This window comes from Copadichromis virginalis, unplaced genomic scaffold (assembly GCF_057382275.1).
Source record: "Copadichromis virginalis isolate Kocher_CV1m ecotype Utaka unplaced genomic scaffold, C_Virginalis_male_GT1.1 unmapped_scaffold_1, whole genome shotgun sequence".
Classification (NCBI taxonomy): Eukaryota; Metazoa; Chordata; class Actinopteri; order Cichliformes; family Cichlidae; genus Copadichromis; species Copadichromis virginalis.
The window spans coordinates 5,033,633-5,059,765 of NW_028188589.1; the positions used below are offsets into that span (position 1 = coordinate 5,033,633).

The following is a 26,133-nucleotide window of genomic DNA, read 5'->3' on the forward strand; positions in this document are numbered from 1 at the left end:
GCAGCTCACAGCCCGACACACACCAACAACAGCAGAAAGAGCACAGACGTTAAGGCGTGATTGCGGGTGCCGCTCAGGTGCGTCCGCCTCCCCTGCAGCGGCGCTGCAGACCACGCCCACCACACGCAGTAACCAGGTAAAATACATACTTGGGCAGAATTTTGCAAACATCTATTTTTCATTTTGTAGCAGCATAGAGCTTTTTTCCAATTATTTTTTAAAAGTCAGGTCAATGCTCCAAAAGCCCAAAGGCGATATAACAGTTTGTGTTTGCTACATGGATCATTGGAGTTCAGCTGTTTGAGTGAGTTAGTGTTTGTGTGTCTCTCTGTGTGTGTGACTTCCAGCATCCTTAGTCATAAAATGGTAATCTACCCCACACCCAATATATGGTTCACTTCCTGTATTGGTTCACCGTGCACAACACAGTGAAGCCACTAAAGGGCAGGAAGCTGACCACACAAGAAACAGAATCTTCACAGAGATGTGTCGACAATAATCCTCCCCCAGCACAGAGTGGCTGGAGAGGTGGTCAGGATCAAAGGAATGTCTTGATCCTACAGATTGAACTAAGACCTGTAAAATTTAAGAAACACATTGATAACATCCAACAATTAGACTCAACAGGGGCCATTAGGAAAGCCACAATGTTCATAGAGGGGCCATGCAGCTCACACTTGACTGTGACTCCTGACCAGGGCTGGACTGGGACAAAAAATGGGCCCGGGCATTTTGACTGGAGACCGGCCCACCAGGTATTATATGTAATACTCTGATGAATATCAGTGGTATTTATTTTGTGTTTTTCATGAGAATAAGTCGAAGAGAAAATAACATTTTGAGGTTAAGAGTGGTATAAATATGTGATATAAATGTTTGTATTAAATTGCATAAATAGTGTGTGGAAAAATCAGTTACGTTAAAAAAAACATAATTTCATGGAATGTGAATGTCTGTTAAAAGAGAAGAGGTGTAATTTGTTTTGTATGCTACGTCACGAGAGGTCATGACTTGCAGATGACTTCCGGGGGAAAAGAAGTCGAGAGGAAGGACGGAGAAAGAGAGGTTAAAAAGGAGGATTACTAAAATGGCATAGACGAAGCACGGGCTTCGGGACTGCTTATGTCACCAAAGTTGTTCGGCAACAACGCATTACCCGCCTGCGGACTTCCCGGTAATCATTCGGAGTGTTTGAGCTGGGCTTCCCGTACCTTTTGTGCTGGAGAAAGCACGGGGCACGTTTGGCTACGTTGGCTAGCTGGAGCTAGGCTAACGCCACGGTCCTGGCTAACGGAGATTCCGCCGGAGCGGAGAGACGGAGTTTTGAGAGTTGTCTCGGGAGAGAGTCGCTAACCGTGGATGATTCGCTGCTATCTAAGGAACCGGAGATTCGTTGCTCGCTGCCGCGAGTGGAGACGGTTGCTACCACAAAGAGCGAGTTATTCATCGGAGGTGGTCGAGACGTCACGGATACACGGAGGTATTGTTATTATTAAGAGCTCCAACTAAAGCGCGCCAACAACAAAAATAGACTAAGAGTGCACTCTGGGGAAAGAATAACATTGGACAGGTTAAGGGCAAAAATACTAAAATCTATCCCCGGGGTTTATTGTATGTTTTGTATATGTGTTTTTTTCATGAAGGAAAAAAGGGTTGGATGTGAATTTCCTGCAATTTATTAACCCTTTAAGACCTACCATAGAACCAAGTCCGCCAGAGCTTATATTATATGTTTACATGCTGTGGAGCCATTTTTGGGAGCATTTCAAGTTGCTATACATCAATACAACCATAATATACCAAACTTTAATAATATGTCTGCATTAGGTGCATAGTAATTACATAAATTGCAAAAAAAGTGCAATAAACTACAAAAAAATTGAAAATCGTTTTTGTTTTTTTAACATATATTTGTAGTTAGAGAAATTTAAGAGGCTTATCCCTCAAAACTGTAAATACAAAAAAGTTGCACAAACTAGTTTCCCACCACAGGAAATTTATTTTAAGTGTCTTCATAGTTTTATTTTTGAAATACACCAATTTTTATATACTGCAGGAAAAACGAAAATAAATATTATAGTGCAAATTTGCAAAATAACAGCATATGCATCAAAATAAACTATTTCCAGCAGAGCAATATGAGTCCTAAGCATCCCAGAAACGACACAGAAAGTCATGAAGTCAAACATAACTTTTAAAAACACAAGTATAAGCTCATGAGGTCACGATGGTAAAAAAAACTAATTTCCGCAAAATGACGCCACTTCCGGTTTCGGGCAGGTCATGCGGTCATGTGATAGTTCGCGCTGATGGACGTAGGAAGTGTTACAAACATCGGATCGGCGAAGCGTGTTTCTGGAATATCATGTTTTTGTTGCTGCAAGTGATTTTTATGCAGTTTTTGCAAAGCTATATGTGGAAGGAAACTGTGACCTAGGACAAGCATAAGATGTAAGTACAACTCCTCCAGTTTCATATGCAAAAAAAATGATTGCACTAGCTTATGTGGTTGCAGAGCTACCGGGATTTAAAAATAGTTACGCAAAACAGAGCGTGCCCGCTCCGATCGGCTGTAAAGGGTTAATACATTTTCTAACCCTGAGATCCTGTGTTGGGTTTATTGCATGGTGTCTTATCATTTGAGTATTCAGATGTATTAGCCTTAATCGGTTAAGTGTATTTCCTTAGCCTCCGCTTGTCTGTGTAGACACGAGAATCATATGAACTAGGGCTGGGCGATATATCGAGTTTTTTAAAAATATCGATATATTTTCATACGAGATATAAGATGTGACCATATCGTTTATATCGATATAGTCTATGTTACGTTATAATTATACTTGTGGAGCCGCAGGTTTGCCTCTCTTTCGTCCACTTTTGTCTCTACGCTGCGTTACTCGGCCTCGCCTCTCCTTCACTGAACACAACTCCGCCTCCCCCATAGCTTCACCTGCAGGCAATGACAAGATGAAAGCGGAAAATCTCCGTTAGCGAGTTACCGTGCGTGGGGCTGGACGGTGTCAACGTGTTAGCGAGCTAACCGCGCTAACGAGCTAACCGCGCTAACGATATGCAGCCCGGAGGTGCTGCACGGCCTAAAATCCTTTCATTTTCTCAGAAATCGACAGTGCACCTTATGTATGAATTCTGGTTGTGCTTACTGACCGCGAACCGATTTTATGTGGTACACAGCGCTCAGCAATCTGTCAAAAAATGTTTTAATATGACTTTGCTAAGCTACGGAGTTGCACCGCTTGATGGATTGTCAGAGGACTACGGCTACCGAGGAGGAGCCTCGCGGAGTGATACGTGTTCAGAGACCTGTTCAGAGACGTGGTGCAGCTGTGAAATCTGTCTCTTTGTTATTACGCTCAGCATCTATTAGTTTACATTTTGACTGCACAATTGTGAGCTTTTTGTTATGCACAAAAACAACATTGTTTTCTTTTATTTATGGACCATGATTATTTAATAAATGCTGATAATTTATTTTTGAGTAATTTCTTCATGTACATCTACGCTGTATGTAAATAAAAGTGCCCGTGTGACAGCTGGGACACAGTGTGACTAAGAACTCTCTTTTTGTTCTTAACTTATGGCTTAAAAAAAAAATAATATCGAGATATATATCTTATATCGCCATCCAGGTAAAAAATATCGAGATATGAATTTTGGGTCATATCGCCCAGCCCTAATATGAACCCTAGACTGATATTTATTTTTCGAGATGTATCTTTTATCACAGAATGTTTAAGTAGAGTCAAGACTGCACCCGAAGGCATAAGGGGGGAGTCTTGTCACACGAGCCGGTGGTAAAAGTTTTACATATAGGAAAAACCATGAAGCCTTTGAATGAAAACAAACGCTGTTGTCACAGTGATGGACGCTGTCTTGTTGGTATACATGCATCAGTCTAATAAACTTAAACCTGCACCATCCTCCCTGTCCTGGTATTCTAAACAGGAAGTAGACTGTTGGTCGAGTTAACCTCCTGAACATCTACAACACACGGTGGAAACCTGACATTAAGACAGAGACTAGAGGTGAGACATGATCATTGCTGATTACTGATGACAGATTTAGATATATTTTCATAAACCTTTCATTTGCCACATCAATAAACAGCACGGCAGGGCAAAATATGTTTTCTAACATGGCAACCTTTAAAAAGTGAAAGGAGACAGAAAGACAGGTGAGAAAGAATCAAACTGACTTTTTGATGCATTTTACACACAGTACTGGTGCAGAATCTAGAAAATGTGGGAAACACTGGCATCATATGCAGTACTTACTTCTGAAGAAATTATGATGGGACCCTAAAAAATGACTATGTACAATAATGGATTTCTATACATTTTACATCAGATGAAAACGTTTGTTGTAAGATTCAGATAATTATTTATTAAAAGTGAGACATTTTAAATGAGAACAAGAAAGAAAAGTATTTCTTTGTGCCCCCCTCTCCCTGTTAATGCCCTACCTGCCCCCCTGGCAACACTTTGCTAGATCCGCCCCTGCACAGTTACCAGCTGTCAGCTACACAAAAAGGATCCTGGTGTTATTTGTCTCTCAGAAACAGTTCATAACTTCAACTCATTTTTGTTTTGTCATGTTTTGTTCTTTACATTGTCTTTCTTCTATATAATTGTTAAACATTTAATAAATATGTCTACAAAAAGATTTTAAAAATCAGACATTTCACACAGACACCCAAATGATTTCTGACTGATGAAGGGGGCTGAAGGTGCCCTGCTCTTGCCCAGCTTCTGCTGCTCTCTCCCTGCTCACTGTCAGCAGCTGGCAGCCTCGGTCCTGCCTGAGACTCTTCATCTATCAGTGCCAAAGAATATGGGAAATAGCAACGCACAACATGCACATTACAAAACAAGCACATGAATCAGCATTACATTCATTAGTGAAGTGCTGACGTTCGTTCCTAAACTTTGGGCCTTAATTAACATCACTGTGAACTAATGTTTGCTTTGCTTCTAAACCAGTGAAGCAGCGAGGGGCTTTCTGAGGTTCCTGCTCGTAAATGCCCAAAATGAGTCGAGTATTTCTCTGCAACTACAAACTCTGTTTTCATCAGAGGTGTAAATATTACAGCACTGTGTCAGAGTCACTGAGGCTGGAACACAGAAAAAGGAAGTAGATGTATTTATTTTTAGACTTTATTGCCTGGAACCACTTTAAAAATACGCTTTGGGTCACAATTAACTGCAGAAACCAGGAATCCACATATGAACATTATCTGTGCAAAGATTTATGCTCACGTCACACGAGCTGATAAGGAGAAGCCAAACCTGGAAGCCACGACTTTGTTGAGGGTGTTTTTTGCAAACTTCTCTCCACAAATTCACATTTTCAAACTGCTTCAACATCTCACTCTGTGTCTTCGTGTGTCTCTGAGCTTCGGTGCAGGATCATCATTAAAATGGTGGAAAAATGAGCATGATTGCAACGACCACGGCACAATGGATCAAGTTACAAAAATTAAGCGATACTGATCAACGCACCACAACGATTATGTCACACGACACAGGATGTGATGTCACAACTGGTGCGAGACTTGCTGGCATGCTCCTATGAGGGTTGTTTTCCGGGGATGGCTTGTTCCTCTTAGTTGCGCGGTCGGGGTTCCCCCAGGTGTCGGGTGGTTCTTGGGGTCCAGGGTCCTGTCTTTGGCTTTCTCTGAAGTGGCCGGCCTCTGCAGTGGTTGGCTGGCCGCTGCTTCTGGACCGCTAGTACTCCTTCCCCTGGCTGTGGGAGTTCCATCTGTGGCAGCAAGACCAAGGGCGGATCTAGAGAAATTTTCTTGGTCGACATGGTGCATTTTTTCCACCGATAGGAAACGTGGATTTTTTCCTTTCTTTACTGTTTTCGCGCTGTCCTTAGAAAACGCTTAAAACACACACAAACGTGATGACAGTGTTTAGAACAAAGCGTGGCTGATATATATGATCATAACTCTGGATTTACTGGCCTGTAATTAAAATTTAAAAACTTTGAAGTCCGAACTTTCAATGTGGCTGAAACAGAGACTCAGCGTTGCTGCAGCTTGTTGCTATGGCAGCTTACATCAGTCATGTGATTTGGAGGTGCAGCGTGTCCGTGGACCACAGAGGGTTAATAACACTCACTTTCCTCCATTTCCACAGTGTAACATCCACCCACCTGTGTAAAATCCGAAATTCCCATGGTGTTGTTCAAAATGTGCTCTGGCACGATCATAAGCATCGCTTGCTGCTGAAAACAAGAAAAAAGCCGGTCCTGCTATGGGCTGAACCATTTGTTACTGATGCAGGGGGGGACACTATGGAATATACTCAGTTTTAGCATTTATATTCACTGTTGACTGTAACTACGCTCAAACTGTTAATGCGATCTTATTTTAATAAACAACACTGTCATATGCAAAACTGGGGTGGCACTTGGGGTGGCAAGAGATCATTTTAGGGTGGCACTTGCCACCCCACACTCAGAAAAATAAAGGTGCCAACTGGAACCAAAAGTGGTTCTTTAGACTGATGCCATAGAAGAACCTTTTTTGGTGCCACAAAGAACCTTTCAAACAATGGTTCTTTGAAGAACCATTTCTTTCAGTGGTTCATTGAAGAACCTTTAAAGGCAGGCACGTGCAGAGGGGGGGCTAGAGGGGCTTGAGCACCCGCCCCTTTCCTGATGGGTGCCCAAGGTGCCCTTTTGTTGAGGCAACTTTAAAAAAATATATATATATATATTATTATTATTTTTTAATGTGTGTGTGCGTGCGGAGTCCTGTCTGTGCCCCTCAACAATAATATTTAACTATTAATCACAGTTTTGCTAAATAAAAGGATCTGGCTTGCATCAGTCACATGATCACATTTAACCAATGATTGCCCTTGACGGCAGAACGCTGTTGTGCCAAAGTAGTTACCCCCGTCAAAAATTGTTTCCCCATTCACGGGAGCGCGCAAAGTAGGAGGAGCCGCTTGCCCAGCTCCGTTCTGTACGCTACTTGTCACTGATCTGCAGTCGACGCGATAAAGAGTAAAAGCTGGAAAACAGCAGACTCGATGAATTTAATATTAGTTTCGTGACATTGTAATGTGCCGTGTGGAAGACAGTTTACCGTATACTGTACACTTAAATAACCTGCTGGGAATACTTTGTCTAGAAAAAGACTTTGATACTATAATACTGTAAAACCAGATGGAAACATGTCGCTCTCCAGTGAATTTACACTCGGTTTACACTTTGTAGCGAAGCTATCACGAATGAGTTCATTTGCAAAATCAATCTCAATCTAACCAATAAGTACTGTAACTTCAGAGAAGATGTCTTATTCACAGCAAAAGTTATGGAGGGATACAGATTTTATCAGGCTGTGTGGCATCGGCTGCCAAAATGTGTGCCCCCCCCCCCCCCCATCTGTAATCCATATTGGCTTTGTTATCACAAAGGGTATATTTGCCAAATAAGTCACAGTATAACCAATAAGTACAGTAACTTTGGACACCATGTCTTATTCACAGCAAAAGTTATGGAGGGATACAAAATTTATCAGGCAAATTCATACAGCAAAAAACTATTTGCTTTATAAACAGTTTTATAAAGCAATGATGTCACCACTCCATGGTGACATCATCTCTACAGACTGTGGCTGTTACATATCCTCACCTGGTAATAATAAGACTGTCCTCAGCTGCACACAGCTCCAAGATGAACAAACTGAAGTAAATACAAATTAGAGTTACGATAGATTGAAATCTTGTAATCAGAGCTAATTCTTAGTGAAACTCTCACAACATCATATCATGATCCTGGGTTAGTGTCTCGGTCTCAGATCACAACATCAGCACAGGCTTGGCTTGGGTGAGGTATTGAGTGGTTCTTGTCCATGACAGCTGCAGGTACAGTGCCATCAGCCATGCTGCACCACATGTCTGCCCAGGAACATTAGTGTGGCTGAGTCTCATGTAAACATTGTGCTAAAGTGGTGGGAAAGTGGCTGCAAGCTGGCTGCACTGTGTCCAATACTCTCAGTATGATATCCACAAACCTCTGAGTGTCACAGAGTGGGCCTGTGCTCAGCTCACTGTGCCCCATTCAATTCTACTTGCATAGTTTTACAAGTAAAATTAAAAGTTGCTCAATGATAAGTTATTGTAGTAACAACTAAGTCCATGGTCATTATTTGTTAATAGTAGCTTAAAGCTTCTGCACCAATCATGGAGCAGCAGGTTTAGAGCATGTGGATCTACAAAAGTAAGTCCCAGTAAGATGGGCTGAGCCTTACATACTAGAAGAAACATGTCATTCCCAGCAGATGAAGCGCCCTTTAAAGCAGGATGTTAAGGTTCAAAATTATTGGGGATGGAGACAAGAGAAAAACCACAATAACAACACTGGTCCGGTCGGGTTGAGTCAAACGATGATTTTAATGATCACACACGTGGGAGATGGACACTGATGCAGACAGCCTCAAATCTCAAAATGGTGGAGCATTGCTCAAACTCTTATAGCCTCTGGTGCCTCCACCTTATTACAAAAAGCCTAAACATTCACATGCTTTCTCTCACACAGCGCCTAAGCTACGACCTTGGCTCCCCGTTTATCTGCTCCTGCTGAGATGGGGCAGAAAACTCCAGTATGTTCTGTTCTCTTCTAATCAGACAAATAAGGCGATGACTTTCTGCAAACAGTATTTCTTATAACTCAGCAGTATAATGCATCATAAAACAATATCATTCATTCACAATAAATCAGCAGTCTACTTTAATGCAAATCAGTTTAACTAATGCAACCGTTATCAGCTTCTTCTAACTCAGGAGAATGATGCAAACTAAAACTACATAATAATTCACAATCTTTAATTAGGGGTTATAACATGGCATAAAATAATATTATAATCTAACAATTCCCCCTGATGAGGTCATTAGAATAATGACCTCACCAACACCCTTCAATTCAGTGTGGCCGGGTTCATCTCTTCTCACTCCTGAGGTCCTTTGTCCCCCTGAGGGGCGAACCATATGTGGGATGAGCTCTGTGTTTGCGCAGTTCAGATGCAAGAAAAACTATTATTCCAACAATAGCAGGTACAGATGACACTTCCCAGGTCTCCCACAGCTTTATTTTGGTGCTACCTTATACCCTTCAGACGTACTCAGACTAGAACCTCTGTCCAAAGAGCTTTTAGCCTTTATTTTATTGCTGCAGCTACCAGTGTCGTCCAGTTGGGTGATCCTCTGCTCTTCATTCTTCAACCTTAGGGGTTAGACAACCCTTCAGTCGTGGCACAGATCAGGGGATTATTCTGCCCCGATTTCAAACAACGATCTGTGTATCCTCCAGAAAAAGGAACAGGAAGGTGTCCCCCTTTTTGCCCAAAAGCCTCTCGAACTTCGTTGGTCTGGTGTTCCCGGATTTCCGCCAACCCCTTCATGGTTATTGCTGTGTTTATGGGATCCATCCTTTTGTGGTGACTAGCTGGAGCTCAAACGCCATGACCCTTGGACCCAGTTGATGTCTCGGCAGTCACTGTGTCTGTCTCTGCTACGGAGGATCCTCGCATCTCTGTGACCTCGTCTGGTGTCTGTTCCTTTCTCTGTAAGAGACAGAAAACCAAAACACCTCTCTTCCTACCCCTAATAATCTAATGTTGTTATCTACTGACCTTCTAGTGTTTCAGAATTGGTCTAAAACATTCAGAATGTCCCAGGGACTTATTCTAATCATATGTGTGTGTAATAGGGCTGAACGATTATGGAAAATAATCAAATTGCGATTTTTTTTTGCCCCAATATTGCGATTGCGATGCGATATGCGATTATTTTTTAAGGTCTTTGTCTTCTGTATTATTAAACAAAGACAAGCAATACATCATATAGTATGGCCAATACTATATTACATTAATTTTAAACTGTTCTTTCCTGGAAGACAGACCTCTGTTATGATGACATGAGGTGATGCATGAATTGATGACTGACATTTTTATTTAACTTCTTCAATCACAACAGTATATTTGAACATACACAATAGTTTATTTTTAGCTTACAAACATCTGAGCATAAAGTGCTGGCAAGGAACCCTGGTGTAAACATTAAAATGAAAGTCAGTACAATGTGCAGATTGCAGAAATATACATAAAAAAAATCAGTGGCTTTACCACACTCAGTTTTTCGACATCTGTGAACTACTAGACAGTCATTCAATTAAAAAATAATATTAAATAAATAAAACTAATAAATAAAAAAACACACATCTTACTGATCTCTGCAGTCAGTAACATTACACATAAAGTGCAAACATAATAGCAATTGTATAAACACACACACAAACACGCCTTTAAAGTTTAAAGGCGTGAAATTGGACGGTCTAGCCTTCTGATTAGCTAATCAGAAGGCTAGTTCTGATTAGCGTCACCGCTGTCTCGGTGGAGTTTAATAAACTCGGCCGTCTGCTTCTTGCTATCTAAAATATAACCAGACACTGGTGTAAATTCTCGACTGTCTCATACTTCTGTTTAATAAGTTTTCTGTTTGACGTTTAGTCAGCTGTGTGAAAACCAAGGAGGAACCCACCCGGGGGATTAATAAAGTTTTATTTTATCTAATCTAATAACTTTAATCTCAGCCAAACCGATTTACTCACGAACAAACAAAACACTGAAAAAAGCCCAACAATAACATTTTTAGGTTGTCTAAGTGACTTATATATTACGTTTAACCCGAGCAGCGAAACTCCGCGGTGATCTGAAAATGATGTGCCGGGAGTTGTGCCGTTCTCGGCCGCATCAGTAACCCTCGAGCTCCCGGCTAGCTGTCGAGCTGGTGGGTAGCAGACGCCTCTGAAAACGTCGAAGCACTTTTGCAAATATGGGATATCTTGATAAACCGAGCAGATATTTGATGTTTACACAACTACTTTCTCGCCTGAAAATATGTTAAAAGTTTATTTTGTGACCCAGAAAGATTAGTATGAGTAATTTTAAAACTTAGTAGCGGCCGCCATTGCTGGAAACTGGAGTTTGGCTGGGCCGCGCTATGAATTCTGGGATATGGTAGTAATTTGGACAGCCTTCGGCGCGTCGCTGTGACGTAATCGGTCTACAAATGCGGCCTCAGGAGGATGCAGCCCATGAATTTGGACATGTCCAGAGTATAATCGCAGCCTTTGCGGTTAGAAAATTGCACTTGATCATGTCGCGATATTATCGCAAATGCGATATATCGTTCAGCCCTAGTGTGTAAGCGTGTTTGCATTTAGCCCTCTGCACTCAAAGTCAATACCTGCAATATATCAGTCTGGACCATCACGCCGAATGAAGCTTATGACCTTCAAAAGACCAAGTGCCAACTTTTGCAAGGTGTGTCTGAGAATTATTGAAACCACTCTTTTTAACACAAGACAAAGAAATTAACAAATCTTCTAAACGCTATTCAGTTCATTTCAATGATTAATGCTTAAACATGGACGTGATGATTTATGCTTCTCACTGATTCTCTACAAAGGACCAGAAACTTCTCGGGCCGCTATTAGCTTAAGCTTTACCATACCTAAGGTATTAAAGACACAAATGAAGTTATAAAATGTTCAAATAATCCTTGTTTGATGTTAAAGCTCAACTTTCCCCCCCTTTTTTTGACACATTCCAATGTGTCAAATCAACAGAGCTAGAACATTCAAAAAAAAGTTAGGCAGCTACAAAGTTTCCCAGACTCTTAAGGTGATCTGCGTGTAATGTCCTGACTCAGGTATTTAATATTTTAATAAATGTCGTTTAATTAACTGCCACTATTTAAACTAACCTTAAAGACATAATTGAAGCAAAGATCACAAAGAATAACATGATATCAGTGTTTTGTAAGCGCGTGCGGCCTTCTATGCTCGAAGCCTTTTCCCTCAATAGATCAGTCAGACATTCACGCTGACTGTAGCTTTCAACCCTTATTAACTTGAGCACAACTCTACAATGAGCAACAAGTTGCAATATGTATACAAATGATCATGGTTACACCTGCAATGAAAAATTATATCATTATCCTAACACCTGTAAATAGAAGATTCATCAGAGGTTATAACAATCACAGGAACACAGATGTTAGTATAAGGTCAAAAGCTTCAATAAATGATCATCGATGCAATGCTTGTTGCATGAGTCCCATACAATAATAATGCTGATTTTAAAATAACAGTAAAACACCCTTTTATCCCGTTTCACTCGACACATAAACGTTTATAAATGCCTCTTTTATTTTTAATTTTATTTCCCCCTGTTCTCCCCTTACTGACCACAGCAGGGGATCTTAGTTTTGAATCAGCCATGAATCCAGCTCACCTGATTCATCAGTGAGCTCCACCATCACTGGCGTCTGACAGGGTGGCGCTGCATACTCTTCCTTTAATGTCACTATTTTCAACCTGTTAATTAGAGTGTTTAAACCTGAAGTCGACTACGTCCACAACAAGTCAATACAGCTGTAAATGTGGCCAATTATCAATCTATTACCAATCAATAACAACAGATAACTTCTATTTTATGCATGCTTTTAATCAACCACTCACTCAGAGGATCTCCAATCCCAGGAAATTCCTTCTCCTCCTTTAATGAGTCTGTCCTCCTTCCATGCCCTGGTAACTGGTCCATCCAGAGCCATATGATCTCAAATATACATACAACAAGCCAAACCACCCCTTGGTCACACCAACCCTTTTCCGCCCCGAAGATGTCCAATGCCATCCTAGTATGGACTGAAAGTGGCTTTAACGCTGACTGTTCTGACAATCCATTTTATAACGTTCCTGGTCAGATTTGCCAATCTCTGCACCAGGGTTTTAAACGCTTCGCCATTTTCATTAGTTTTTATTTTTATTTAGTTTCGACTCCAGATTTTCAATTTTTTCCAGTTGTAATTAGTTTTTACCAATTCTTTGCTAGTTTAGTCTAGTTTTTTATTTTCTGAAAATCCTTAGTTTCAGTTTAGTTTTAGTTGTGTTTTGCAAAAATTAAGTGTAACCAAATCTCAGTTCCATCATATCAATCATGCTCTTCTGGTTATCCTTGGGTGTTGAGACTAATCACTATTAACTCTTGCCGCACCGAGTGTTCCTAATTTTGGTTGAAGTGAATTGATAACCTTTTTGAAGGCGATTGTTTCACACATTTATTTAGATGTCCCAGTCCTGTTATCTCGGGATACATCACGCTGCCTTATCTGGGGTTAGCTGTTTTCGGGGGATGCGGGTTGAGTGGGGGAGCTCTTCAAGGAGGGGGAGTGTGCTCCCCCTGATGAGCTCTTCAAGGTAAGCTAGGTTAACTTTCTTGTGTGAGCTTTTCAAGTGCACTTCGAGGTTTGTGGGATTTTTAGTTTTATAGATGTCCCTCATAACCCCCTGATGACCCAGTATTTCATTTTTGCACACTGTAGTACACATTTAGTTTTTGCTTGTAGCTCTCATACTCTACTTGCCACTCCTCTAAGTCCTGATGTTTCTTAGAGAGGACAACAGTACCTTTAAATTTATATCACATGTGTGGGGGTGTGGCCTTGCCAATTGTTTTTCTTTTTTTTTTTTTTTTTAACTCAGGTTTTGATTAATTTTCAAAAATAAACATCTAGTAAATAATTCGAGGGGTCTTTAAGGATTAAGCTTATTTAGTTTCACGGAGAACATGACTAATTTATTAATGTGTGCTCTACACATTGGGACTTTGTACATTCAGTCAATGCAAATCAGTTTAACTAATGCAACCATTATCAGCTTCTTCTAACTCAGGAGAATAATGCAAACTAAAACTACATAATAATTCACAATCTTTAATTAGGGGTATAACATGGCATAAAATAATATTATAATCTAACAGTAGCTTAAAGCTTCTGCACCAATCATGGAGCACCAGGTTTAGAGCATGTGGACCTACAAAAGTAAGTCCCAGTAAGATGGGTTGAGCCTTACATACTAGAAGAAACATGTCATTCCCAGCAGATGAAGCGCCCTTTAAAGCAGGATCTCACTTTAACCCTAAAGAACTTGCTATGAGCATGCAGTGCATTCATGGTTATTATTCATACGATTGTGGGTAGCCAATAAAGTGCAACTATCACATTACATTTTATTATTAAATTGTTGTTAACAATCCCTTCACTTCTGCTTATCTAATTCATGGTTGCAGGATGGCTGACAGCTTCCATTAGGCAGGAGGTAATGTCCATTCTGGCCACAGTGCAACCCACAATGTGTAACTGACACTATTATATTGCATTATGTCACATTGTTACATCTTTTTAATAAATGATGACAGTCAGCTGAATTTTCTGCCCCCTTGGTGGAGGACATCAGGATCAGCAGCTCCATCACAAACACCACAGAAGAAGAACAACACTGGATCAGATTATCTGGACGTGTTTGACAGGGACAGTGTTCATGTTCATGGACATCAGGACAAAAACAGACGATGGAAACCTGCCAGATTTGAGCTAAACTGCTCGTTTCCATGTGTAGTCCCTGGGAGGTCACATGACCAACAAAGACACACAAGCTGTGTCCCAAAACGTCGGCTGCATCCTCCGGAGGCCGCATCTGAAGGCCGATGACGTCACAGCCAGGCGACGAAGGCTGTCCCGATTCCTCGACTCCTTCAAATGCGTCCTTCATTCCCCCGAGTTTGAAGGATGGGTCGGGTGTGTCCTTCGTGGCCCACCATATCCCAGAATTCATAGTGCGGCCCAGCCAAATTTCAGCTGCCAACAATGGCGGCCGCTACTAAGTTTTAAAATTAGTCTTATTAATCTTTCTGGGCCACAAAATAAATTTTTAACATATATTAAGGGGAGAAAGTAGCTGTGTAAACTTCAAATATCTGCTGGGTTCATCAAGACATCGCATATTTGCAAAAGCGCGCCGACGTTTTCGGAGACGTCTGTTACCCACCCGCTCGATAGCAAGCCGGGGGGTTCAATGGTCACTCCAGCTGGCGAGAGCAGCGGACTCCCGGCTTCATCGTTTTCAGACCCCGCTCTTTGGCTACTCAGGTTAAACATGATATATAAGTCAGAGGGCCCGGTGGCGCCAGTGTCTGGCAGCCTCTGTCAGTGCGCCCCAGGGCGGCTGTGGCTACACTGTAGCTGCCATCACCAGTGTGTGGATGTGTGTGTGTGGATGACTGGATGTGTGAAGCGCTTTGGGGTCCTTAGGACCAAGTAAAGCGCTGTACAGGCCATTTACCATAAGTCACTCGGATAACTTAAAAATGTAATTGTTTGCCTTTTTTCTGTGTTTCATTTGTTCCGGAGTAAATCGGTTTGGCTGAGATCAAAGTTATTAGATTATTAGATTAAATACAACTTAATACTACAAATTAATCCATCGGTGGGTTCCTGCGGGATTTTCACACAGCTGAATAAACGTCAAACAGAAAACTGATGAAACAGAAGTGTGAGACGGTCGAGAGTTTACTCCAGTGTCCTGTAATATTTTAGATAGCAAGGAGCAGACGGCGAGTTTATTAAACTCCACCCACACAGCGGTGACACAGATCTGAAGGCTGGACCGTCCCATTTCACAGCCTCGCACTTCTGGCCTTCTCGGTCTTTGCAGGACCCGGCTGTTGGGTCTAAACTCAGACCCCGCTGTATCCAGGACTTATTCCCATGAAAGAAAAACAAGGCAACAGTGTTCGATCGATTTCTTGCGCAAGGGAGGCCCTTCCATCTGTGACCAGCACGTCGAAATGACCACAATGGTGGCCTCCTCTCGCTGCCTTTTATTGACAAACTTCAAACAATAGTTTACAAAACACCTCCCCTTGCAACCCCCCTTTGGTTACAAAGACAAGGCACTGTATGTAAATGACATACACTGAGTGTGTGTGTGTGTGTGTGTGTGTGTGTGTGTGTCTGCTGATCAAAGGGTCATAAACCCAGGAAGCTTACATCAGAAGAAACAGATCTTTCAGATAGGATGTATCTACAATAAAACCTCCCCCAGCACAGAGTGGCTGGAGAGGTGGTCAGGATCAAAGGAATGGCTTTGATCCTACTGCTTAAACTAAGACTATACAAATTTAAGAAACACAATGGCAACATTCAACAATTAGACTTAACATTTCCCTCCTTTTTGTCATTGTATACTTAAATTTCAACTTATGCACCCTTTGTTCAGACAGTGTCAGTGTAGATTTCATTCATGCACAGTAAACTACATCCTATACATAAGCAAATCAGTATCAACAGTTCAAAAACAGGAATTAATATCTTCAAAAGAAGATGCCACCAAGGACCAGACGGTAACCAAGCTATCCAGCCTTGTGGCGGATCTACTCCTGTCGTGCAAAAGTACACAACTGAATGTCAAAGGTCAAACAAGAAGAATCATCATTCTCAAAAATCATATGTCACTACAATCCAACTGTATACAGACATAGGTATTTAAACGCATCAGTCGACTTTATTGTTTGTCCATGTGGCTCTCAGCTAACTTCAAAGCTGCAGCCTGGTCAACACCCGTCTTTATGACTCCTATCAACCCCCCAAATCTTCTCACTGTAGGCATCAACTGGTGAATTATCTGCATTTACAACTCTTCTCCTGTCCTGTTGTCACCACAGAAAAAGCTTTGTAAAGGAAATTGGATCAAGCTGTTTTGATCTTCTTGGCTCAAAACCTCAAGTGTTCATGATGTAAATGTAGACAAAAGGCTTCTCTGTTTACATCCTTCTTGCAGAAGACAAAAGAATAGGTGATGTTGCCATGTTCCATGGTTAATCTCCAACTTGGGCTAATCCATTGTCCTTCATACACATAGGCAATTGGCCTGTTTCCAGTTCGTTTAACTGTATAATGTCCTGCAACAAGTCATATTCTTTGATTCAGACGAGCAGGTCTGTCCTACCAGAGCAGTTCACCTTCCCAGCTACTGGTGAATCAACCTTCCATTCAGGTTCAGAGCAGTTGAAAAGTTGGCAGTGTTCCTGGATGTGTTGCCAAAGCAACCAAACAAACTGTCTCGCTCTCAGTGATGCTATAGGGCCACAGTCCAGAAGAACGTGTAGCCAGTGGCATCACAAGCATAACCATTGGTCTCGTTGTTTATGTGAGCGGTTGTGTTCTTAAACTGCCACCAGTAGTTGTTGAAAACCCATGCGGGTACTGGGTGTGGTTTGCTCTGTTCCAGTGCGCTCCCTGTCATCCCACTCAGGGTCCACAGGCACAAGAAGATGCACAGCACATTCCCAGCCATTCTGATGAGTACCTGTGGCTCAGTTAGTTTCTTCACCGGATTGAGACGAGGGGCCCTGGAGGCTTTCCCCCCCCCTTTGTTCCCGGTCTTCCTGCCACTTACTCCGAGCTGGCCTGGATGTGTGTCACCTTCTTGCAGTGCGCTTGATATATCCAAGTGTTCCTTCCAGCAATCTTCACTGCTGTGGTCGTCGTCAGCAGCATCCGATATGGACCTTCCCACCATGGACTGGACCAGCACTTCCTCTCCATGGCCTTATCATCATCCAATCTCCAGACTTCAGGCTCTGCTCCTGCGAAGAAACAGAATCATCTGGCAGATCATTTGTTCTCATAACTACTTTACTTTTAAACATTTTCAAGCATCTAATCTGCTGATATGCTCTCTCTTCTGCTCTTCTATCATCACTACAGAAGACTGGAACTCTAAATGCTCTAACATATATAATCTCAAAGAGTCAGACCATTCTCTGTTGGAGTAATCCTCATGTACTTATTCTATACAGTCTAACCATGTCCTGCCTGTCTTCCTAAATCTTAACTTTACTGCCTGCAAAAAGTTTTTTCTTTTTAAAAAGTATTTAATAATCCTAGAGTATAAACTAATTCTAGAGTGAGTATAACGACTGCTCATCTCCCTCCTGTTGAGACATGGTATAGCCAATGGCTCAAAATAGCAGCAGTCTTATACAAATTATTAGGCAGTACTGGTTTATCACACAGATAAAAAATCATCCTGCAAGCTTGCTCCCTCTGTAAGTCACAACTGTTTTCCTGCTGTAGGTGAGTGGGCCTGCATGTCTGCTGATGTTGTACTGATAAAAGGTTAACACCATGTTTAACTACAGCTGCTTCTCTTGTGATCTTATCTGCAAAAACTTTCCCTAATGCAACTGAATCTTTCCCTCACATGTGTGCTGCACATTTACAAACTGCAATTCCACTGGTTAATAACACTGCATCCAGCAGATTTTGCAAGAGTTTGGTGTATTCTGCAGGTTTCCCTGTAGAAGTTATCTCACCTCGTCTCACTCACTGCACTACAAAGAAATGTACAGTAGCAAATGTATACTGCCTATCAGTGTATATTGTCTCTCTACAGCTTTACACGCTTCCGTTAAAGCTAGCATCTCTGCTGCTCAAGCAAATATGAAACATGCTAGTTGTCCTACACAGATAACTCTCTCTCACTGTCTGCTACAGTAAAACCTGTTCTAGTCTGTCCCTCTGCTGTTGTAAAACTCAAATCATCAACAAACCAAACCTTTCCCTCAACAAGTGGCACATCTATTAAGTCATTAAGACAGATTCAGAATTGTGCACCACTTTATGGTAATATGTGTGGTTGTGAGAGTAACAGTAACATTAAAGACAAGTGTCTTGTAGGTGACAGAAATGTAAGTTTAGTCTGCGATAGTAAACATCTACCTCTTCTGGAACTAACAATTGCAAAAGGTGAAATAAACTATTTCCTGAAACATTGTACAGCTTAAGCTGCTGCACATACTGATCTCACGCATGGAGGTAAAGCACGAGCAACTAGAGCTAATCTTTTAGGATAGTAAGTTACTGGCTTCACTTGTGGAAAAAGTGCTGTTAGTTATTTTACAGTCACCTGGCATTTGTGCTGTTCACAGAACCACAAGTCCATCGCTGGACCTCCTCTGCGCTGTCACTTTTTGGAGCTTGGCACGCTCCCTCAGCTTCCATCTTATGGGCGATCCTCTCAGTCACTCCTTCTCGTCATGGCACCTCACGACATCTACAAATTGAAAAAATGACACTCCTCTCGCCACACGGCTTTCGCCATGTGTCAACTCCCCAATGAGACATGTACAAGAATGTTGCACAGTCTCCCTAAAACAATCTCCAGGGTTTGTCCCTTGGAGCAGCTTCACTCCAAGCTGTAACCCTGTGTAAAAACATTAGTCAGCACTTAAATGTTCAGCTTGTTTAGCTCCCAGCTCCTGTATCACAGAAGACAAAGTCTTAAATTTAAAACAACTTCACATTTGCAACCAACTGTAGATCATAAGAGTAATAAAGTATTTAGCATCACAGAGACAAGTATCATTGCAGGTTTATTCTAAACTCATTAAACTCCTACTTTTTCCCATAATTTGTTCCAAATTATTTAACATCTCAATGTGTGATGTTAAGTTTGTCACTCACCATGAGCCCAACAGTGTGGTCAGATAATGAGCTCCATGTAACTATTCTGTAACCACTGCACATCTGTTCAATCGTCACTTGTCTGTCTGTGCTGAATCCTTTACAAATCACATGATCAACCATCTGCTGTAAAAAGAAATGTAAATGTTAGCGCTGCGCAGGTGTATACACTTTCTCACAGTAATGTCTGTGAGCAACACAAGTTAGTGAATAACACACACACATGGTAAATTCACAGACAGAGAATTTAAACTAAAAAGGTTAAATTTTCAGAGTTCACATAGCCATGTGACCCACAGGAGGAATCCTGTGGTCTCCTTCTCCTGCAACAGAGACACACACAGAGATACATCCACACCTTTGTCAGGTGGGGGTTGACTTCCCACAATGGTGTTAAGTCAGTCAGTCAGTTCCCCATTTATTTTAAAATTCTTACTCATTCACTCAGTGATTCCTTCTTTTGCTAATTGTGGAAATTATCGTCGCATTCGTTTCCACGCTCAGCAAAACAACGTCATTTCAAAAAGAAAAATAATTTAGACTGGATTTCCTCGTTGAATCCTTTTGGACAGGAACTTGTTTCCTAATTGTCCCAAATAAGAGCCCATTTTAATTTTGGAGAAGCTCACTTTGCAACAGTTTTCTCGCCGACGCTTCGGTTCTAATCGTGCAGATCTGCTCAAACAGAGATCATCAAACAAAACTTTCAGTGCACCATGAAAGTAACAAAATAAAAGAAAGATAGGCCTTGTTTAAGTCATGACACGTGTTCTTCATGCCAGGGGGATAAATCGTAACAACCCAATTGGCAGGTTCAACTTAGTAACAAAAGACAAATCAACAGCCAGTTCAATCTCAAACATTCATCCAATCAGCCATACACACAACATACAGCATAACCCTGTTGTCTTAGCACATAATAAGTTTTAGTTCTCATGTAACTAAATGTGTGCCATGGTAAAACTTCTTCACACACCAGAAACTCACAATCAGCTCACTCAACTCACTCATTTAAGACCTCTCATCAGCATTCTGTTTTCTCCTCTATGATGCAACCATCTGTCCTCCTATAATATTCAGTCCACTAGTCTATGTATCACTTTCATCTTACTAGTGACTTGGACAAGATGACAAACAGAATCTCATGCTTAAGATGCTGTCTGGTCTCATGAGTATCATTGTATGTGTATATGCATGTGGGGTTAGTATAGTTAATGCATTTTCTGTATGTTTTTGTGTTCCTCTCTCATCACACTTTCATTATTCTCATCACTGCTTAAAACAACACACATCTCTCTCTGTTTTTTTCTTTAACTGTACTTTTCTCCAAAACAGAAAATAGCATTACAGCTGTTTCAGACTGAGAAACACCAAACACTCTTCATGCTATCATTCATCCACACAACTATTTTATTTCTTTTTGTCCACTGGGAAGGTGACCTGCAGAATCACGTCTGCCCCAGCTGGATACCTTTCACACACACCATGACGTCAGACACTCTCACACTCGCCGAATTGATCAGGAGAAAAACTTTCTTCATCTTCACACTCTGTTACAGAAACACCATGTGTTTTTTTTTTTTGTTTTTTGTTTTTTGTGTTGTGTTGTGTCAGGGATGGATATGTAGTTGTAACGTTTGTGTTCAATTTCTTTCCTTTCTGTCTCCTCTCTTGCCTAGTCTGTAATGGACTCAATGCTGCTCCTAATATGCCTTTAATCTCTCCTCCACCTCTGCCTCTGCTCTCTCACACTCTTCTCTGACTCTACTTTCTGCTAACATTCTTGCTCTTCCTAATGCTTTTCTACGGTGTTGTTCTAGAGTAGTTGCAGTGGATTGAGCTGTAGTTTCATCCTCAGGTTTCACAAGAACTTCTTGCAATATTGCTCTTTTAACATTCTGTGCTTCTCTCCTCTTCTGAGTCTGCTCCAGCCACAACTTAGCAACTGCTAACTGCAATTCCTTCCTCTGCTTCGCTTTACCTGTTTTACCTGCTACACTTACAGCTATTCTTTCTACCAGCATTTTACACTTAACTTCCACTAATGTCCCTTCAAATCCATATTTCTCACACCAACAACCTACATACTGCGTGCTGCCTGGTAAAACTTTCTGCATAAATTTTACATCTCCTTCTAAGGCAGACTTACACATTTTATTCTCCATTACAAGACAACAATCAGCCACACTCACGCAGACCACGTCTGGCCCGCACACACACACAACATAGGCCTATCGCTTGCATCTGCACGCACAGCTAGCGCTCTCTGTTGAAAACTCAAACGCCCCAAATGGCGGAGATTCCGGACTCCGAACCTAGGTTCTCTCCACGCCCCAAATGGCGGAGAACTCTCTACTCCCCAAACGGCGGAGAAGCCTGCGTCTCTGTCACGCGGCTAGCGCGCTCCCAGACTCACGTTTAACGCACAGCCCGTAGCCGAACCAAGCCTCGACACGGTGCTTCTGAAGCAGCGCGTTGATCTTTCTGACACACGCACCGGAGCGTCAGCTTCAAGCGGACCATCACTACGTCTCACATCTAAAGGTGTCAAGGTAACTTTGAACTGAGTTCAGTCAATCTGGAGTTTTTCCAAGTTTTCTGTTGCTCTCTGTGAGAGAAGAGCGTTAAAGGCGGGGCTCTCCAGAGTCCAGCAAAACAGGAAACCACGGCTGGGTGTGTGTAAGTGTGCAAACCAATAGAATGCATCGTGGTGGGGGGGGGGCATCACGGGCAAGAAAAAAAATAAAATAATCGGTCGTACCCATGCTTCCCCGACGTCATGCCAGCGCATATTGGGAAATTCGTAGGCACTGATCGGTTTTCTATCAGCCATTTGCTGGGAGTAAGGGCGCCCTCCGTTTGCGAGGTGCGCCTGCTGCTGGCGGCACAGGGAGGAGAGGGCGGGGCGGCGGGGAGTCTCTGGCTGGCTGGAGCGGCATCTAATAACCAACTCGCAAAACAAAATAAAAACAACAAACAGATATTATGATACAGACTTATAATCTGCACCGATGTTTTTTCTAAATTCTATAAAGTGAGCGCGAGAGCCCTCGGTGCGCCTGCGCGCTGCTGAAGTCAAAGTAAACTTTATTGTCATCTCCGCTACAGACAGTCCAGCATATAGAGAGACGAGACGACGAGGCTGCAGTTACAGCGGTGCAAGTAAACAAACAATAAATATAAGAAGAGTAAGAAAATAAATCTACACTTTAGGACTCGGGGTAAAGGATCAATAACAATTTAAATTTATAATTTACAGTTTGATGATTTAAAGTCTCACACAACCCGTCAAAAGGGGCGGGGCCGGCTGCTTCCAAGTAGAGCACATTTCATTTATAATGATGTAAATCCAAGCCCATCATGGATTCATGATCTGAATCCTGGGTTGTGTGAAATCCCAGAAATCAACCTTAGACAAAGTGAATCTGTGAACTAAGGTGTAGGTCTGTTAGGTTAATTGTGCTGATCCTCGGGTTGGGGGATTTGTGTTTGTACTGGAGCGCAAAATTCAAACCAATGGAAGATGGACAACAAAAGTTCAAAGCCATCAGGTGCTCAGGTTAGAAAAAAGAGAAAAGATGCAGGTAAGCAGATGTGTGATTGGATAATGGCAGCTCATCCTGAACCAATCAGACTAAACTCCAAACAATACATTATGTTACAGATTTTAATATTAATTAGTCATTGTTACTTGTTGATTTGTCCTTTTCTCATTGTGTGACGAATTATGACGACTGTTTGGTAGCTGTCTCTCTCTCTCTCTTCATGTGTGTTTCTCTGGTGAAACAATAGTTTTGTGTTAATGTTAGGGCTGCACGAGTTTGCATAAAATGAGAATCACGATTTTTTGGCTTAGAATTGAGATCATGATTCTCTCATAACAATAAATAAACATAAAACAACAAATGTCTCACGTTTTGTTGTTGCAGCAAAATGTTGTCCTGCTTGAAATTCCGTCTCCACCGTTGCTCGACGCTGCGTGTACAGAGCAGGTAGTGCAACAATAGAAAAATAGTTGCGGGACGGCACTGTGTAGCGTTTGTCTAGGGTGTTGATCGTTTTCCTAAATCCCTCGTTTTGCACAGTGTTGATGGAGCCATATCTTTGGTCAGGTGATAAGTGACAGCCTCCGTAATGTCTTTGTGCCTGTGGGAGTTCGACGTGTATCGGGAAGCGCTGTATAAGGTTCCCGTTATTGATGTTTGGGTGGTTGACCGGGACGGATTTTCTCCTGTCACTTTCTCGTCATCCCTGACGTGCTCTCCGTTGTTTTTTCCCTGCTAATTTTAGCATCACACGGCACAGCTTCTGTATCACGTGGTATAAGGCTCCGCCCTTGTCATTTGTTGAGCAGGAAGAGTGAGCGCTTGTTTTCATGCAGAGTACGTCCCGGATCAAAATGTGAAGTTTTACAAATCACCACTTCTTTAGTTAATATCATTTCAGTCTCAGACAACCTCGTTTCTCTTACAGAGGTTGAATGCACCTTCTGCGGATGGCGGTACCACACAGTGTGCGTGGACTTCCCCTCCACAGAAGGCAACTACAAATGCTGTGAATGCTAAATAAACAGAAACAAATGATCCCTGTTGTCTTTGCTTGATGATTGGTTTGAGTCTTGACAATCCACATTGCTGGCGTTGCATCTTTCAATGCCAGCAATGGCAGGTATCAGTGCTCAAAGCTTTTGTGTTTGTTTCCAACAAGTTGCCCACCTCGGGAAACAAAAATGTGTTCTTTTACTTGTCAGATGAACATATGAGACACTTTGACTCTTCAGTGCAGTGTGGAGCCTAACAAAGATCTGTTTTGTGTCCCAGCTGATCAGCAGGAGGAGGAGAGTCTGACGGAGCAGCAGAGGAACATTTTCAGCTACTTGGACTCAGCTCAGCCACTACAGAGGAAACAATGAGCTCAACACAGAAGGTGACAGACAGAGCAGGACCATATGACCAAAGATATTTATCACCATATACATTTGAACATTTGCCATAACGATGTAGCTGACGATAGAATTGACACCAGACAAAATACTTTACAGCTGCACAACTTTATTAAAAACCCATCAATGTATTTTCACTGAAACAACCAGCTGTTGTTTATGTGTTTATGTACTAACAGCTGGAAACGTTTCATACAGCTTTGTTTGACAGAAATGAAGGAGAACATATTTAGTTCATTTGTTTCTACATGAGCTCTGTGTGATTTGATGAGTATCTGAGGCTGAGACCACAGGACTGTGAAACATGATTGTTGGGCTTCATTTCTGTGCTGAACAGTCGTTTAAGATTAGCTGTAAATAACAATTAGCTGATGTTGTTCATGAGACTAAAGTCACCTCACTGTGGTAATGTAAATATAATATGGCCAATATTATAGTTATTATATTGTTGGCATTACTAAATTTGGCTCAATGCTTACATATATGTGTAAAAAGCAAATGTAGGAGCTGTGATAACTGTGTCTGATAGAATGAAGAGTAGACTGATATATGAAATATTCCTTTATTGGGTGAGAAAATCAGACCATGTCATAACTGCTTTAAGTCACACAGAATAGATATCAGAGCCTTAAACAGGCTGACGTCTGCTAAATGGGTCAAACTGGGCAGAAAGTATACAAACACATAACATCCTTATAGAATATGATGTAACACTATAGATCAACTTAGCTCAGAATATATTAAATTCAATTTTATTTATAAGGTGATAGGTTTTATTGAGATGCCATCCTTGTGTTTTAGTGGCAAATAAAGTTGGCAGTCATCGGCATAACAATGAAATGAGATCCCATGCCTTCCAAGGATAGAACCCAGAGGCAATAGATACAGTGAAAAGAGCAGTGGCCCTAAAATTGAGCCCTGTGGGACGCTGCATGACAGAGAAGCAGAAGACGATTCGTAACCGAGAAGGCTGACAGAGAAATATTATTATTATTATTGATTGCTTATATTTGAACAATTGTGAAACCTCACTGTGGATGTAAGAGTGAAATTATGTGGATATCTTGAATCCACTTTATTGTGTAATATTTTATGTGAGTATTTGACGGAAGACGAGCAACATCTGTTGTGGAAGCTAACGGGGTTCCTTTAGAATAAACAAACACAGGATTTATTATCACTGAATAATTCTGTATAAATCTATACAAATTATAGAAATATGTAATAGGAAACAACAAAATAATCTAAATTATAAAATAATGGTTGTGTGTGTGTGTGTGTGTGTGTGTGTGTGTGTGTGTGTACACAATCAGGAGGGATGGGCATGATTTTAGTGATTATCTTTAACAGCAGGTTGGATGTAATGTGTTAGAACTACCAGCAGGTGGGGATAAGAGACCTTTAAGGTGTTTGGTGCCACGCTCCACCTTCAGGTTTAAAACTAGTGTTAATGGAGTTTGAAGGTTGAGTTTGTTCCACGACTGCATTTCACTCACTGCCTCTGTTTGTATCTGTGTCACTGCAGGACCAACATGGAGCCAGAAGTCAGCGCTCTCAGGAGGCCGACAAACCTCACAGAAGAAAGGGAGAGAAAAAACACACCTGTGACGAGTGTGGGAAGGGTTTTACTGTGAGGGCTAAACTAAAACAGCATCAGGTCATCCACACTGGAGAGAGACCGTTCAGCTGTGACTTGTGTGGAAAGTCTTTTTCCTTGAAGGATTCCCTAAAACAACACCAACTCATCCACAGTGGAGTTAAAGCGTACAGCTGTGATCAGTGTGGCAGAGCTTT

At 41.6% G+C, this 26,133-nt stretch overlaps 1 long non-coding RNA gene across 1 annotated transcript; it reads left to right on the plus strand.

Moving 5' to 3' along the window:
• The first annotated feature begins 1,004 nt into the window (after positions 1–1,004).
• Positions 1,005–26,133, plus strand: LOC146679628 (uncharacterized). Its single transcript, XR_014918620.1, has 3 exons — positions 1,005–1,480; positions 24,218–24,323; positions 25,865–26,133. It is a non-coding gene; the product is annotated as an uncharacterized LOC146679628 (long non-coding RNA).